Raw genomic sequence first — 16,589 nt, 5'->3', positions numbered from 1 at the left:
AACGCTGATTTCCAATTTTCCTGATCACAAGCAAATTTTTTAAATTATTCTTTTTGTAATCAAGAAGGGTAATTGTATTTCACTGCAGGTAGAAAACCTATCGATTGTAAAAAATGAATTCGAGATTAAGTAAAAAAGTGTGTAAAAAAGATTAAGTTGCTGTGATTAAAAGCGTTGTGATCTCTTCAAAGTAGTTAAAGAAGCATTTGAAAGAAGAAGGAAAATGTTGGAAGAAAAATAAAAAATAAAAGGTGATTTCTATTGAATGTCAAACATTTCGCTTCGGACTGTCAAGGAAACACGTACTTGATTTACACAAATCAACTCTTCTAAAGACACTAGGCTTGATTAGAACATCTTGTCCAACGAAAATCTTAGCAAAAACTCGGCTGTGATACAAAAACGCAAAATTGATACGTAGCTGTATTTTCATCTCATTGTTTCTTTTTACTTTCTGTTTTGAGCATTATATAAAACTCACTGCTGATCTACGGCTTACATAAATCAAAACAGTTTAAAAATGTTACTAACAAACTGATACTGTCAATAAGCATTTCTGATTTATGCTTTGAGACTCTTGCTCTGCCCGCCAAAGCTTTAGATACGCTACAAGAAATTACATTTAGTGTTTGGGTCAAGGGAACAGCATTTTTGTTGACCCACTTTGCAAGTTTTAATTCAGGTCTATTACTGATCTGTATTACTGTCGATCGTTATAATCACACCTCTAAACAAAGACTATATCAACCCGATGTAAACGGGCGTCGTTTGGTTATCCTGCTCATGGCATGCATTGTAATTTCCTCCAGGTTGTCAACAGCGTACAATTTTATCAACAAATCCTTTCGGCAGCAATTTGAAATTGCTATTTAGAATATGTCTCGATTAGCATCGGTATAGGCGATTATGTATCGAGATCCGCAAAAGCAACGTCTTAATGCACAATTTCGATTGCATCCAATCACCAATACCCGTACCAAAAGCAAAAACAACACTCACAACAACATTAACAGCTACAACAACAACAACAATAACAGCAACAATAACAGCAACAACAACGGAAAATGCAAAATGGTGATTCCCGAACCGTGCAATTTTCTTACTTGCGATGAATTCGCTTGGTTTTGGTGGAAATTTTTAATTGTTATTTTCTGTATAATTAAAACTTGTAATTAGAATAAAAATTTGGAAAATATCAAATGAAATCACTCACCACCAGGTGAAAAAAGTGAATCCAGTTTATTCCGTGGTTCTTCATCTTTTCTGTTATTTTTCCATCAAACGAACAGAAATATGTACCTCCTTCAATACGCAAATGCATAGCACAAGTGCAAGCATATCTTTCTTGAAACTAGGCAGTGCTATTATCAGGCCAGCGTAGCATTCTAATGTTTGTTCCTTTTGGGTGGCAGCTGAAGTCCATGCAATCAATGCTTATAACCCTCATGGGGATCCTGCATTGCCTCATTTAGGAGTTTTCCTGTACGAGGAAATTTCTTTAATTATAATCATACCAGAGAATAAACAGGCCGCATTGAACTTATGCAACGCTCGATAAACATAAGCTCTTTCCTATCTATGTACTATGTAAAACCTAATTAACTTGTTTTGACAAAGAAGTAAAGCTGAGCTAATTAAAAGGTTTCAGGGGCGCTTCAAAATGAATTGACCAAACTGAGATTTTTAAATCTTTCTAAAACAGCGGTAGTAGGGTAAACATTAAATGCTGATTTTAAACAAATCACAAATTGTTGGTGACAAACAAATTAGAAGTTTAATATGAAATTTAAAAGAAGTTTACCTCAACAAGAACGTTATTTTCACTTAAAGCGTAGCAGGGAAGGGAAGTTTTGTCATTTCCGACTGTCAAAAAGAAAATTATTGTTCTTAATAATTTTAAAATTGTGAACTTATAGACATATCCAGCAAGACAATTTCATTCGATTAAAGAAACTCGAAATAGCTTGATCAAAGAGAATTGCAGCATCAACTCAGCACTGGTACAAAAATGCAAAATTGGTACGTAGCTATATTTATCTCTGCTGCTTTTATAATCCTCTCTCTTCTAAACATCACATCAAACTCTTTGCTGATCTATGGACTACATAAATCCAACCAGCTCAAAAATGTTTCTAACAAGCTTATAATGTCAATGAGCATCTCTGATTTATGCATTGGAGTTCTTGTTCTACCTGTCCAGGCTTTACATGCGCTACCAGAAATTACACTGGATGCATGGATTATGAGAACAATTTACTTACTCACACATTTGTTGACCGTAAATTCAGGTCTGTTACTGATGTGTATAGCTGTCGATCGTTATATTCATATCACTAAACCAAGGCTATACCAATCAGATTTAAACGGACGTCGACTCGTTGTCCTGGTCATTGGCTGCTTCGTGATTTCTTCTGGATTGACAATAACGCATATATTTCTGGAATCCTTCTGGCAGTATGTAGCAGTTGCTAGTTTGAACATTTCCCTGATGCTCGGGCTGACCATTCTATACACAAAAATGTATAGAAATCTCCAACAGCACCAAATCAACACCCGGACGCGACTGCAACAAATTAACCACAAAGGCCTTAACAACAACAACAACAACAACAACAACAACAACAACAACAACAACAACAGCAACAACAAAAACAACAAAAACAACAACAACAACAGAAGAGTGGTTAATGATAATTCTCAGAGAGGACAACTTAATGCCGTGAGAACAATCCGTTTAGTGTTGGTGGCAATTTTTATTTGTTATTTGCCCTATAATATAATTGCAACTTTTGGCAAATTCTATACGTTCGAATTAAAATCACAAGCAGGGGAAACTTTTCGAATTCTCTATGCTACATGTACCTTTTTAATAGAAGGATCAACTGTTGTCAATTCTGTTATAATAATTTACGGGAATACAAGATGCAAGCAAGCCATTTTGTCGCTGTTTCGTAGTACAGTGGTGCCCCATGATTGAAAAAGAACTTGTATCACCAAACAATAGCATAGTATAATCCCTTAAGTATTCAACCAATGGAATGTCTTGAACTAACTGAACATCAACAAAATGCTGTCATGGCTCAAAAAATTTGGAAGCTAATTGTAGGCATTTCAAATGAAAGAGAAAGATGCAGATCTCAAAAGGCATGTTCCGGGTAGAAATGCAGAAGCATTGTGCAAAAGAACTTCCTCCAATTGATTTTTCAAACAGAGATTATTGCTCTGTGCAATGAGGAAAAAATAATTATGTTTATTACAAGACAATAAGTTCAAGAAACTCTTAATGCAATGTTTCACAATTTGCAAACAATTTTAGAATATTTTTATTGAGCTGTGACGGAACAAGTAAATAATTTGTATGAAAGAAAGCAAAACATAAATGTGCTTTCTATTGAATGCTTTCAAGTGACAGTTTTACGTAGTTATTAACAATTACATAAGGAACACGATCATAACGTTGGCTTTTAACGTCCGCTAGACTGATTCAAGGCATTAGATAAAGCAGTTGCTGTGCTGTCGGACATTTCTGGAGAAGAGACGAAACTGGAAGAAGCTCCAAAAGCCGCGTCAAATGGAGTCAATGCTTGAATTGGTAACAAAATGCAAAACTCGTCCGCTGCTTATGCTCAAATTTCCCTTCTGAACATCATATCAAATTTACTGTTACTATATGGTTTACATCGATCAAAACAGCTCAACAGTTTTTCAAACAAGCTGATACTTGCGATGAGTGGCTCTGATTTATGCTTAGGAGCTATTGCGTTGCCAGTCTTTGCTGTGGACTCGATACAAAGAATAGAATCTCATTAGAATAGGATCATGTTTAACGCGGAGTTAAAATGTATTATTACACTGCAGTTCACAATAACGTTTATTTTGTTGATTTAAGTTAATGTGTGGAAATATCAACTTGAACAGTGTGAATAGTATGTCATTGATCAATGAATCAAAAAGGCATCTTTTGTGTACTACTGTGCTTGTTGAGAGCCGGGGGGAGGGGTGGGGGAGAGTAATGAAAATAAGAAAATCATTTCTCTGTGAATTTCTTGCTTTTATTCTAAAAAAATTCAAAATTCTTTATAAGCTAAATGATGAAATTGCTGTACTAGCCAATAATCAAAAGCCAGTCATTTTGTAAATTCTACATACTTTTTGTTGACTTTTGACATAACCATATGAAAATGAAATTTTTTTTTCGGAGAGTTCTTTGACCATCGCTTACTGCTGGTAGCTCACAAAATGAACTTAATTTGTTGGAAAATTGTTCCAATGCCCTTGCTCCACCATGAATAATCCGTGAAAATTGTTCCACCATGAGTAAATTTTTACAAATTAGAAGTTTGGACGTGGGCAAAAAGGGCCTGACCGTCCAGCCAAACCTGACTTCGCCACTGAATTACTGAATGCAAGTTTGGTATTTTGGGCACCGAAAGTCGTGTAATAATGTTTTGATTATCGAAATTACTAACCAGCTGTTTCATTTTTATTTCTTCTATTCTTCTCAATTATCCATAATCTATTCTTGAAATATCTTTCGGCATTTTCAACGTTCAGTTTTAGAATGACTATAGTTGATCGCTTTTTTACATTGGTTCACGACAAATACGAATTTCAGTTTTTGCAAATATACCCACTTATGATTAGAGAAAAGTGTTTTAAGAAACGAAATTGGAAAAATATGAGATTTAGTTAAATACCTTCATTACTCGAAACGAAAATTCCAAACACTTAACTTTTGAAAAAGCTAGAATTCGGATCCCAGATTTGTTTAAATGCTATTGGCGGTTGGGCATGAAAATGTACATGGAACATTGCAAAAAAAATTTTTTTTGTGACGGAAAGGAGGCGCCGTTAGGTTGGATGTGTCCTTAGACTCGATCACATTTTAATCATTTCATTTTTATGTATTCGCTTGATGCTTGCTTTGCTGCTTATTCGGTAATTTTCAACAGCTCTCTTGATATTTGATCCTTGTCTTAATGCTCAATGGCTAATTTTATGTGTATCATAATTATAGGACACTAATTGGACATTAGCTTAATCCGTCCTGTATCTAGCGTGTCAGCTTTAGGGTGGTGTCAGTCTTGAGGGGCCAGCCGCTACGAGAGCAACTTTCATGGTGAAAGAGATTTGACGTTTTTGTCGAAGTAGAAGTCCAGAAACACTTGCCGTGCACAAGGTTCAGATTCAAGCCCAAGATCCTTCAAGCATCCGCCTTAAAGCTCGCAAAGATAATCACAAGGCCATGAGTTATGTTACTTGTTATAATTTAGTTATTTAGCAATTTAATCTCTTCATGTTGCTGGCTTTTACCGAAAAACTCGCAATTCTTTAATCTTTTTCTCTAGATTAAGCAAAAAGGTTAACATCTTGCTGTCGATAGCGATTTTGCTGTCACTGTTTGAGAAAAAAGGGATTTGACAATATATTCAAAAAACAAAAAACGGACTCAATTTTTTAAGTAAACATACCAACTAATGAACTTTCCTGTTGCTGCATTCAAATAAAAAACCTTTAATTTCTGATCATTATAGCGCAATTGGAAAAACGAAGAAAATGATTGTCAGTTTATTTATCCAGAAAATTAGAGAAGACTTAATTGAAATTGGAATAGTCAGTAAATATGCTGAAAAGATCCTTCGATTAATTATCGAAAGAGCCCGGCAATGTTTGATGTAAATAGAAGCTTTGATTTTACAAAAAAACAGGAACGAAAAACAAACATCAAGGTAATTTCTTTTTAATGCTTTCGAGGGACAGATTTATCCGGATGATAATCACAGAGGGTGGACGTTCAATTCTTCTCCAGGCATTAACCATTCAGGAGTGTTTCTAAGATTTGATAAATTTGGCTTTCACCAGAGCAAGTGACCACGAGCAGTGATCAAAAGAATTGAAGAAACTAGAAGCAGATTGATCGATATTGTTTACCGTTAAATGGTAAGAAAATGGTTGAAATATACAGCAAAACAATTTTCTCCGTTGCTTCTGCTCTAATTTCTCTCTTTATTATCACATCAAACTCTCTGTTAATCTATGGTTTACACAAGTCAAAACAGCTTAACAATGTTTCTAATAGATTGATACTGGCGATGAGCGTCTCTGATTTATGCCTTGGAGTATTTGTACTGCCTGTCTTTGCTTTTAATATGGTACAAAAAATAGAATCTCAAGCTTGGATGTTAACAGCAGCAATTTTCATGAGCAACGTTTTTGTCTATACTTCGTTTCAAATAATGATTTGCATAGCAATTGATCGCTATGTTCATATCACTAAGCCAAGTCTATACCAATCTTGCATGAATGGATCTCGTTTAGTTGTCCTGATCATGTCCTGTGTTGCAATTGCCTCTGGACTAGCGACAGCGTATATGCTGATAGCATCCTTCTGGCTGTTTCTAGCTATTGCTATTTGCAACACTTTTGCTGTATCTGGGTCAATTGTTCTATACACGATAATTTATAAAAAGTTGAGAAAACACCAAATCAACACAACCGTGCGACAACAGCAAACCAATAATAATCACAATAACAACAGCAACAACGGAGGAGTGCTTAATGGTGATTCCCCCACAGGACAGCTTTCTGCTGTAAGAACAATTCGTTGGGTATTGGTGGCGTTTTTCTTGTGTTACGGGCCCCACAACATCATTTCAACCGTTTGGTCATTTGATAAGTTCCAATTAAAACTTCAACAAAGAGAAATTTTGCAAATGCTGTTTACATCAAGTACTTTGCTGGCATTCTCTGCAAGCGGAATAAATTCCGTTATAATAATATTCGGCAATTCAAGATGCCGACTAGCAATTACGTCAATGTTTCGTAAAATGGTGGTAGCAACTGAATAAAGGAAGATGCCAAACAGCTTTTTGTTGGAAAGTCGATTCACATTTTTGATCAAGCTAAAATAATCTTAAACATTCTAAATCAGTATTAGATTTGTTTTATCCATTCGCCGCCACACTGCGTGAAATATTGTTGAGATACACGTCCTTTGTCTGAATTTAACAAAAACCAGTGGTTTTGAACCCGAAAGAATTGCCCTGGAGGCCGAGTGTTTTACCTCACTTTATTTTAGCAAATTTTCTTTGCTAAGTTTAAGTTAGAAAAAATTCAAATTTGCTTACTTTTGGTAAGGTCTGTTAATTAAACTTAGTTAAAATTGATGGCATTAGCTAAATTAAGAGAAAGTTTGCTCGAGATAAGAAAAAATAATACTATTAACATTGAATTTTTGCTGAAGTGCTTCCATTTTTAGATTGATGGATAGGCCTTAAAGTTGGTAACTTGCCTGGCTGCTTGCCTGGTTAATGCAGTTCTAATGATTGGATCAACTGTCATCAATTCTGTGATAAAAGTTTACGGCAACAAAAGAAAAAATCCTTGGCCCAAAAAGCCAGTGAACGAAAGCGTTTATTTCATCAATGAGTTAATTCCCACTTGTTTCTTGTCAGGACATAACCAAATTATATAACATGTCTCACGAGCGACTCGTAGACCAAAATGCCTGGAGGTTCATCCCTGAAACATCACCAAAACATATCAGAAAGTATCACGAATTCCCAGTTGTTGTTATGGCGTATGTTTGTGTGTAGCCAACAGACACAATCCAAAGTCGCAAATTTACTAAAGAATAAAAATATCAAAAGAATGCACTTACTATCAAGTAAAGCAAAGATCGATTACAGTTCACTCCGTGTTCTTTAATTTTTTTGGTTATTTTGTCGACCAAGCAAGAAGAAAAATGTATCTTTAACAACATGCGAAACAAAACAGTGTTAGAACATCTTTCCTTCGACTAGGCTCTGGCACTATCATGCCAGCATCGTATTCTCATGTACGGGCCTTTTCACGTCCGTACAATCCATCTTTAGTTTTGGGAATTAAGCATGCTCCAATATTCCCTTGTGAGAATTGAGCATGCCCAAATAATCTTGTGGGAATTAAGCATTGCCCAAATATTCAATGACCAAGGAGCATATTTCAGATTGAGGGAACTAAAACGCTTTCTTCGAGAGGGTAAACATTTTAACCCTATCCAGACTAGGGGGGGGGGGGGGGGGCACAAAGTGCCCCCCTAGTTGGTTTTTCTTTCATAACTTCAGGAGTTTGAAAGCAATTCCCCTCAGACCTCCTGACTTTTAGTTTTAACCTATCTGACACATGTTCATATAAAAAGATAATTTTTTATTATTAATCAGGGGGTTGTGTAGGGGCGTTTTCAAAACTAGTCAAGTAAAAAATAGTTCAATCTGCCACGGATTCGCAACAAAAGTAGATATATTGATGAGAATTAGTATCTAGGCATTAATTTGTGCTCTTTTCATGATTCTGACCAGAAAATTCAAATTCAACATCCTTTTCTATGATTTTTCTGCTGCGCATGCGCACACATCTGTTGACAGATTTATAGGTATTACATTAATAAAACTGCAAGTTTAGAATAATTTGTCTGCTAAGGCATTAAAAATGAACTCAAACATGACATTTGGTTGTATCGATCATTTAGTTATATAGAAAAATCTATAGCCAAATACAAAATATGTTGAGTTCTTTTGTTAGGAACGTTAATAATTTTGAGAAGTAACATTAAAATTGTGTCAATCTTCTTGTTTCTATTAGAAAATGCATCAAATTTGCTTATTTTAATATCTTAGCCCGATGCTTTGGAATTAATGAATATTTTAAGATTTTCAAAAATTTTCTAAATTTTTGCTTCACCCGGCCACCATTATGATGACGTCATCGTGAAACCACGTGACTTAAAAATTGAGCAATAATACTAAAATGTGGAAAAAAGATAAGAGTACCATCCAAACAAAGTTCATTGTCCTAGCTAGAGGAACAAAGAAGTTACGGAGGGGGGGCACTTTGTGCCCCCCCCTAGTCTCCCGAAAGTTTCAAAAAGCCTAGTCTGGATAAGGTTAAAAACAAGAGTCGGTTGATTTTGTGTATTGTTTTAAGTGCATTTTAGATACAGCCCCCACCCAGTGAGAGGTTCTTTTAATTACATTGTTTCGATGATAGAACAAAGAAAACACACTCTTTACATTTTCATATCTTGAATTATAATTGAACGAGGTTACAAATATAACTGACTAGGGAATTAGAGAACTGCGGATTATAAAGTGTCTGTCACGTGATTACAACGAGTCATGTGACATGGGGAGCGTCCTACAACACCAAGACCCTCCATCGCCAAACCTAAACCTCCCCGCCTCGGCGGTCTCTGCCAATATTGGAATTTTCTCTTAAAAGGGAATTCAGTCTTTTTAAGAGTGCAAAAGAATATAACAAGAAAAAATTCAAGACTTCACTCTCTCCCAACTATTCACCAACAATCTCGTCGTACGCCTTTGCCGAAGGCAGAGTTCTAATGAAGAGTATGCATAAACAAGATCCTTGGTCCCACTTATGATATTTTACAATAAAAAGGAATGTAGTTTCATTAAAATAAGTCAGGTTGTTAAGAGATACCCATTTCACTATCCAAGAACCGAGTACCTTTTCTTCACCAGATAGATAATAGAGGCTCTTTCCATTCCCTTTCAGGGTTTGTATCGTTGTAAAGCCTGCTACGTTTCAAAGAGATGTAGATAATGTATCATAAACTTATCTTATGGCAATGGCTTGTGGTATCTTGATTATACAGAGAAAACTAATCATTTCTCCAGTGGCATTTATTAGCATCGTGGGCAGTTTAACACTGTTAATTCTAGATTTGTCTCCGGAGATAAAAGTAGAAATTCTCACCTTCTAAAGCTTTTATTTTTAAAAAAGCAAAAATTTTATTGCCTAAAATGTATTGGCTAAAAGGGTTTGCGTCTGACGCTCCTTAGAGCATAAAAGGTCAGAATAAGGGTTCGAAAGAACACGACGGAAACATATACCCAGTTGTGGATCAAAATAGGCCAATCCAAAAACGCAAGTACAAGACCGGTAAAGTTGTCCAATCAGTGCCACGTGCCCAAAGAAAAATTACCACTGGAGTCCAAGATAGAAACCAAACTCCACAAAGAGAACAGCCTCCTCGATCTTGTAGGAACATTGTTAAAACAAGTGATTCTGCCATTGGTCAACATCTTTTAGATAAAACAGATTGTGCAAATCTCTATAATCACGACATGTTTCAGATAATTGGCAGAGCCCGGTCGTCTTTCCATCTAGCAGTATTGGAATCGATCTTCATACAGCCGAAAAGGCCGCTTGCGTTTTTCTGATTGGCATTTCGACCCATTTTTTCCATTGTGTTCTTTCGGATCCTTATTCTGACCTTTTTTGCTCTGCGGAGTGTCAGACAAAAATCTTTTAGCCAAAATGTTACAAAATGTTTGCTTTTAACAAAACCATTTTAAAGCTCTATAGCGCCAGAAAACTGCTCAAAACTCTTATCCTTGGACAAATAGTATCAAAATACACAAAACACACAGTTTAATCCAAAACTACATCTTTTCGAGAAGCAACATCATCGATTCAATCCCATTTAAAAGCATCTCTTCTTTTTCGCAATCATCAGCAAAGAGTATTTAAATGTAGTTAATGTAGTTTTTCATTCATGATCAACTCTGTCCTTTCTGAAGATGGACGACAATGTTCGACGAATCTTCTTATTTCCTTGAAATATTATCAAAGAATTGAGAAATGTCACGCTCAGCATGATTGGCTTTGTCCACTCATATAGAACCGTTAATGTGAATCCTGGCTTGATATGTAGGTTGAACTTAAAATAAGTCCAAGCAATAGTTGCGATGTTGACTGGAAGATAACAGGCTAAGACCGCTGCTAATACCAAGCGAATCGTCCTAACAGCACGGAGTTTCTCATTTGGGACAATTTGCATGCCATTAGCAATTTGGCTCCCATTTTGCAGTCGTAATACAGTTGTTCTTTGGTGACGTTCTAGGATTCTAAGAGTTCTTGTGTTGAAAATGATAAGGCATAAAACCTGAAGTAAGTTGAAAATAACCATCGCAACCACTAGATAGAATGAAGTTAAACTTATGGAGAGCATTGCCATTACAAATCCGACTCCTAAAAATGCTGGTACTATGAGGGAAAATCGGAAACGGTTCATCCAGGCTTGGTATCTGACTTGCTTTGTCACGTGGAAGTATCGATCGACTGAGATGCAAACGATCATCAATATCGACATATATGCAAAAAACATCATCAGAAATTCCATAATCTGGACTTCAAGACAACTTCGTTGCTCTCCAGCGATCTAAAATATTCCTAATCCTGGCATTACAAAGATTCCGGTGCACAGATCGGATATTGTCATTATAAGAAGAAATTTGTTTGAATGTGTCCTGATCTGCTTTGATTTGTACATTGCGAAAATTAACAGAGCATTTGATGCTATGTTTATAAATGCAAAGAGAACCGTGATGGATCCAACGAGAGTTGTGCTCATATTTCCATCACTGTTAGCGAATATCGTCAGGCACAGAGTCATTTCACTATTTTCACTAGGCATCTCACTCTTCAGTTTTTATATGGAATTCTCCAACCGTTTGCTCTACCGTCTCTTATGCCGAGAATGCCTTGTCTTGCAGAATCTCACTGTTTAATTTTATCTTATATAACAATACATTTCATAGGTCAAAGATTAATTACTTAGGCCTTTTTTAATGAATCTTTAGAGTCATGGAAACTTTTAGTTTATTGTTTTTTCTATTTAGTTACGAAGTGACGAAGTTTCGAATATGTTGATATTTAGAATGAACTTTTAAAAGTTTAATGACCTCTTGTATAACAAGTTGCTCTAGTTGAAACATTATTTTCAATATCAAGAAACATGAAATTTCCTTCTAGTACCTTTGTGGGACAATGGCGTCGCTCATATAGTGGACAAAACAAAGGGCGTGGTCGGCAATTTAGTTATGTCGTGATAAATAAACTCTTAAAAAACGTTGTTTATTGAAACTTCCCAAAGCGTTCATAATCTGGAGTAGTCAACGTTCATCTTTGTTTCTTATTAAGAGGGCCAACGAAATTGACTGTAACATCAATCAGTAATAGCTGTTTTTAGCCTTTTTATATATTACTTGAAGAGAATAAGAAGTCTAAAGATGCTTTAAGTTGAGTTTCATTTATTAACAGGAACAGAGACGTTAACCTATGTTTTGTGAAGATAGAGTTTTTAATATTTCTAACATCACAGTCTGGAGTTGAACAATCGCACTGACTTGAATTGAGTAGAAAAGAAAAATTGAAAACGATTGCGTGAATGTATGCTGAAACTATTAATTGGCGGTGTCTGCTTTTTAAACGGCTAGTGTTGTGTTACCAAATCCTGAAAAATGGTTTTATTAAATCAAATAGGGATATTTGGTAATTTTAAAAAAAAAGATAAAATACGGTTTGCAATTTCCAAAGATTTCTAAACAGATTCTTCTTATTGCTCCATGTTGAGAGTAAATAAAGATAATTTTATTTGGCCTTTTGGTCTAAACAACATGATATCTTTGTATTAAGAAAGAACACTGTTTGCAAAGGCTTCTAAAAAGGTAGCGAAATACACAACATTTCACGTGTTGATATAGGACACCTGGAAATGGAAAAATATTAATCTGGCAATTTTAATTGAAATCGGACAAACGTTGAAATGTTTACTTTGTGGATAGGTAAACGTATAAGAGACTGAATGGCCAAAAGAAATGAAAAAAAAACATTGGTTTGTTCAATACGTACAAGGAAAGAGCTTTGACAAACATGGTTGGTGAAAATGGTACGGTCCTGGAAATCTTAGCAGAACTCTTGTTGGTTGCTTTATGATTCTATTCGCAGTTGTCGACATAATGTCAAACGGTCTTTTGATATTCGCACTGTGCAAATCAAAACAGCTTCGAACATTCTCGAACCAACCCGTCTTCCTATTGACCGTATGCGACTTGTGCACGGGAATTTTACGACATTTTCACTAAATGTGTTGCGGTGAAGTAAAATTTTCTTGGCTACTGACTATCAAAGAGAGAATCATTGTTCTTAATAATTTAGAATTGTGAACTTACAGACATATCGAGCAATACATTTTCATTCGATTAAACAAATTCGAAAGAGCTTGATCAAAGAGAATTGCAGCATCAACTCAGCACTGGTACAAAAATGCAAAATTGGTACGTAGCTATATTTATCTCCGCTGCTTTTATAATCCTTTCTCTTCTAAACATGACATCAAACTCTTTGCTGATCTATGGGCTATATAAATCCAACCAGCTCAAAAATGTTTCCAACAAGCTTATAATGTCAATGAGCATCTCTGATTTATGCATTGGAGTTCTTGTTCTACCTGTCCAGGCTTTACATTCGCTGCCAGAAATTACACTGGATGCATGGATTATGAAAGCAATCTACATACTGGCACATTTTGTGACCTTAAATTCAGGTCTGTTATTGATCTGTATAGCTGTCGATCGTTATATTCACATCACTAAACCAAGGCTATACCAATCAGATTTAAACGGACGTCGACTCGTTGTCCTAGTCATGGGCTGTTTTGTGACTTCCTCTGTTTTTACAATAACGCATATACTTCTAGAGTCCTTTTGGCAGTATGTAGTAATTGCTTTTTTGAACATTTCTCTGATGTCCGGACTGACCATTCTATACACAAAAATGTATAGACAACTGCAAAAACACCAAATGAACGCCCAGACGCGATTGCAACAAAATAAACACAACGGTCTTACCAGTAACAGCAGAAGAGTGGTCAATGGTGATTCCCAGACAGGGCAACGTTCTGCCGTGAGAACCATCCGTTTAGTGTTGGTGGCCGTATTCATTTGCTATTTGCCCTATACTGTCATTGCAACTATTGGCAAATTCTATACGTTCGAATTGAAATCAAAACCAGGTGAAATTTTTCAAATTCTTTATGCTACATGTACCTTTTTAATAGAAGGATCAACTGTCATCAATTCTGTGATCATAATTTACGGCAACACAAGATGCAAGCGAGCCATTTTGTCGCTGTTTCGTGGCACAGTGGTGCCCCGTGATTGAGAAAGAATTTTTATCAGCATTAGTGCCAATGGAGGGAACCCTAACCAATCACTTAATTGAACTCTCATCAAAACTGTTTCATATTCTTCAGAACCAAGATGGCTAATGTTTCAATTCCACACTGCACAAATCAAAGAAACTACGAAAATTTTCGAGCAAACTTATTCTTATCACGACAGTGACAGATGTAAATGTATCTATTTCAGAACATCTTAAATCAAGCTTAATCTTCGAGTTTTTTTTCTGACAATCACTTTGAAAATAGCTTTCAAGAAAGCAAACATTTGAGTATACTAAAGCTTTTCGTCTGACACTCTTCAGAGTATAAAACATCCGAACATAAACTGATAACTGTACGCTAGGAAATGTATACATATCTAGTTGCGGATCGAAATAGGCCAGTCAGAAACACGAGCCCATGACTGTTTATGTTGCCCAATTGGCTTCCCAATAGCGGAATCGCATTTTTTACTAGTTTTTTTTATCTGCAAGACCGACGAGGCTGCTCTATTTGGGGAAGAGCTTTGTTACTAATGCTGAAAGAGACATGCTGTTGTATTCTATCCCCCAATCTTTGGGTGGTCCGTCCTAGGTAGCCAAAATCACGCTGGCACGTAAACTCATGGATAGCGGAACACTTTTGGACGGATGGAAGTATTAGAAACAGAATAGGAAACAGTCTATATCTACATAAACATGAAAAATCCACTCTTGTGTTAACAGAAGGAGACCGTGTTCCCTTAGGACTCCATTGGTAACATTTTCAATAGTCAAGCTGCATTGATTGGGCAACCTCAACAGTCATGTGGTCGCGTTTCTGATTTGCCTATTTCGATCCACAACTGGGTCGATATTTTTCCTAGCATAAAGTTCTTGATCTATGTTCTGACGTTTTATACTCTGAAAAGTGTCAGAAGGAAAATTCATATGATCCTTTGCATCTCAGTTGATTGTTGCAAAATCAAGTTTAGTGTAATTATATAGTGTAAATGTAGTATAAATAAACACGATCGATTATTTCATGCCAAAAATATCATACAATTAAGCTGTTATTACTCTGGAAGAAATGAAAAGTGCAAATCGTTGGACTGACAGTTGTTTTAAAATCTTCCTATTGGACCTATGATCAACTGAATGCGTTTGATAAAGCCATTTGATAGTTATTTGGAGGTCAGTGGAATATTGGGAGTTTGTTACAGCAGTGACATCACCACACAATATCATAGCAAAAGGACTACGAGAGTCTTGAAATAAATGAAAATTGGTAGCCAAAGACATCAACATAATGCAGTCATGACTCAAAAACTCTGGAAGCCAAAAGGCACATTCTGGGTAGAAATTTACAGTTATTGAGCAAGAGGGCTCAGGATTTCCTCCAATTGATTTCTCTGACAACGAATTATTGCATCTTCATGTAATAGAGGTAGCTCTTGCTTCCTTAAAACAAGAATACGGTCTAATAAATTATCCAGTTGATGCATTCAATTATAGTTTGCTCACTACCAACGACTCAAATGCAAAAAAAGAAAAAAAGAAGGCCATTTTAGAATATTGCGACGTGCAAGAAGGGACAAGTAATTCTGATTATTAACTATGAGTAAATAAGCTCAAAAAACTCTTAAAGCAATGTTTGAGAAGTTCCAATCCATTTACAAAATAACAAGTAAACAAGTTGTATAAAAAAAACCCGAAAATCAAGGTGCTTTCTACTTAATGTTTTCAAGTGACAGTTTTCGCTGTTGACAATGGTTGAGGTAGGACGTTAAATCTCTCACGAGACCATAACCTCCATTTTCTCCTATTTGAATTCATTAACTTAAGAAACTGAAAGCAACGAATCGATCGATAGCTGATTTATAGACAACCGTCAATTGCTCACACTGGTAGCGAAATTGAAAACATGTACGTAATAATCTTAAAAACTGCTGGATATGTTATGAATTCCCTTCTAAACATCATATCAAATTCACTATTAATATATGGTTTACATCGATCAAAGCAGCTAAACAATTTTTCAAACAAGCTGATACTGGCAATGAGTGGCTCTGATTTATGCTTGGGAGTTATTGTGTTGCCAGCCTTTGCTGTGGACTCAGTACAAAGAATAGAATCTCAAGCCTTGAAAACAGTACTTTTCATGGCCAATGTCTTCACCTACACATCAGGGGCGTTACTGATTTGTATAGCATATCTTTAAACGAAGGCTATACCGATCGGATGTAAGCGGATCTCGTTTGGCTTTATTGGTCGTGTGCTGTGTTTTATTTGCCGCAGCTATAGCAGCATCGTACATGCTTCTAGCATCCTTTTGGCAGCATCTAGCTGTTGCCATTTGCAATACAATCGCTATTTGCGGGTCTACAATTGCATACTTCGTCATTTATAGAAATCTAAAAAAGCACCAACTAAACGTAGGTATGCGACAGCAGCAAGCAAACAACAATAACAACAGCAACAACAATAGAGTTCGTGATGGCGATTCCCCTACAGGACAGCTTTCTGCTGTATATTTGACGAATAAATTCTCTTTGCTGTTTCTAATAAAAATATGCATTCGGTCTCAGTGTCCGTTACAATCAGTTTAG

At 36.0% G+C, this 16,589-nt stretch overlaps 1 long non-coding RNA gene across 1 annotated transcript in view; it reads right to left on the bottom strand.

Annotated features, from left to right (window-relative positions):
* Positions 1-217: 217 nt before the first annotated feature.
* LOC148958601 (uncharacterized) overlaps positions 218-16,589 on the bottom strand; it is a 42,097-nt gene continuing 25,725 nt past the window's right edge. The window contains exon 4 of the long non-coding RNA XR_016144534.1: positions 218-1,480. This is a non-coding gene — a long non-coding RNA (uncharacterized LOC148958601). The remainder of the gene's footprint in view (positions 1,481-16,589) is intronic.

Source organism: Rhopilema esculentum, chromosome 13 (genome assembly GCF_057945365.1).
Source record: "Rhopilema esculentum isolate cy_ngs chromosome 13, ASM5794536v1, whole genome shotgun sequence".
In the NCBI taxonomy this organism is placed as follows: domain Eukaryota; kingdom Metazoa; phylum Cnidaria; class Scyphozoa; order Rhizostomeae; family Rhizostomatidae; genus Rhopilema; species Rhopilema esculentum.
The sequence above is the reverse complement of the archived record's forward strand: the minus strand, read 5'-3'. Positions and strand labels throughout refer to the sequence as shown.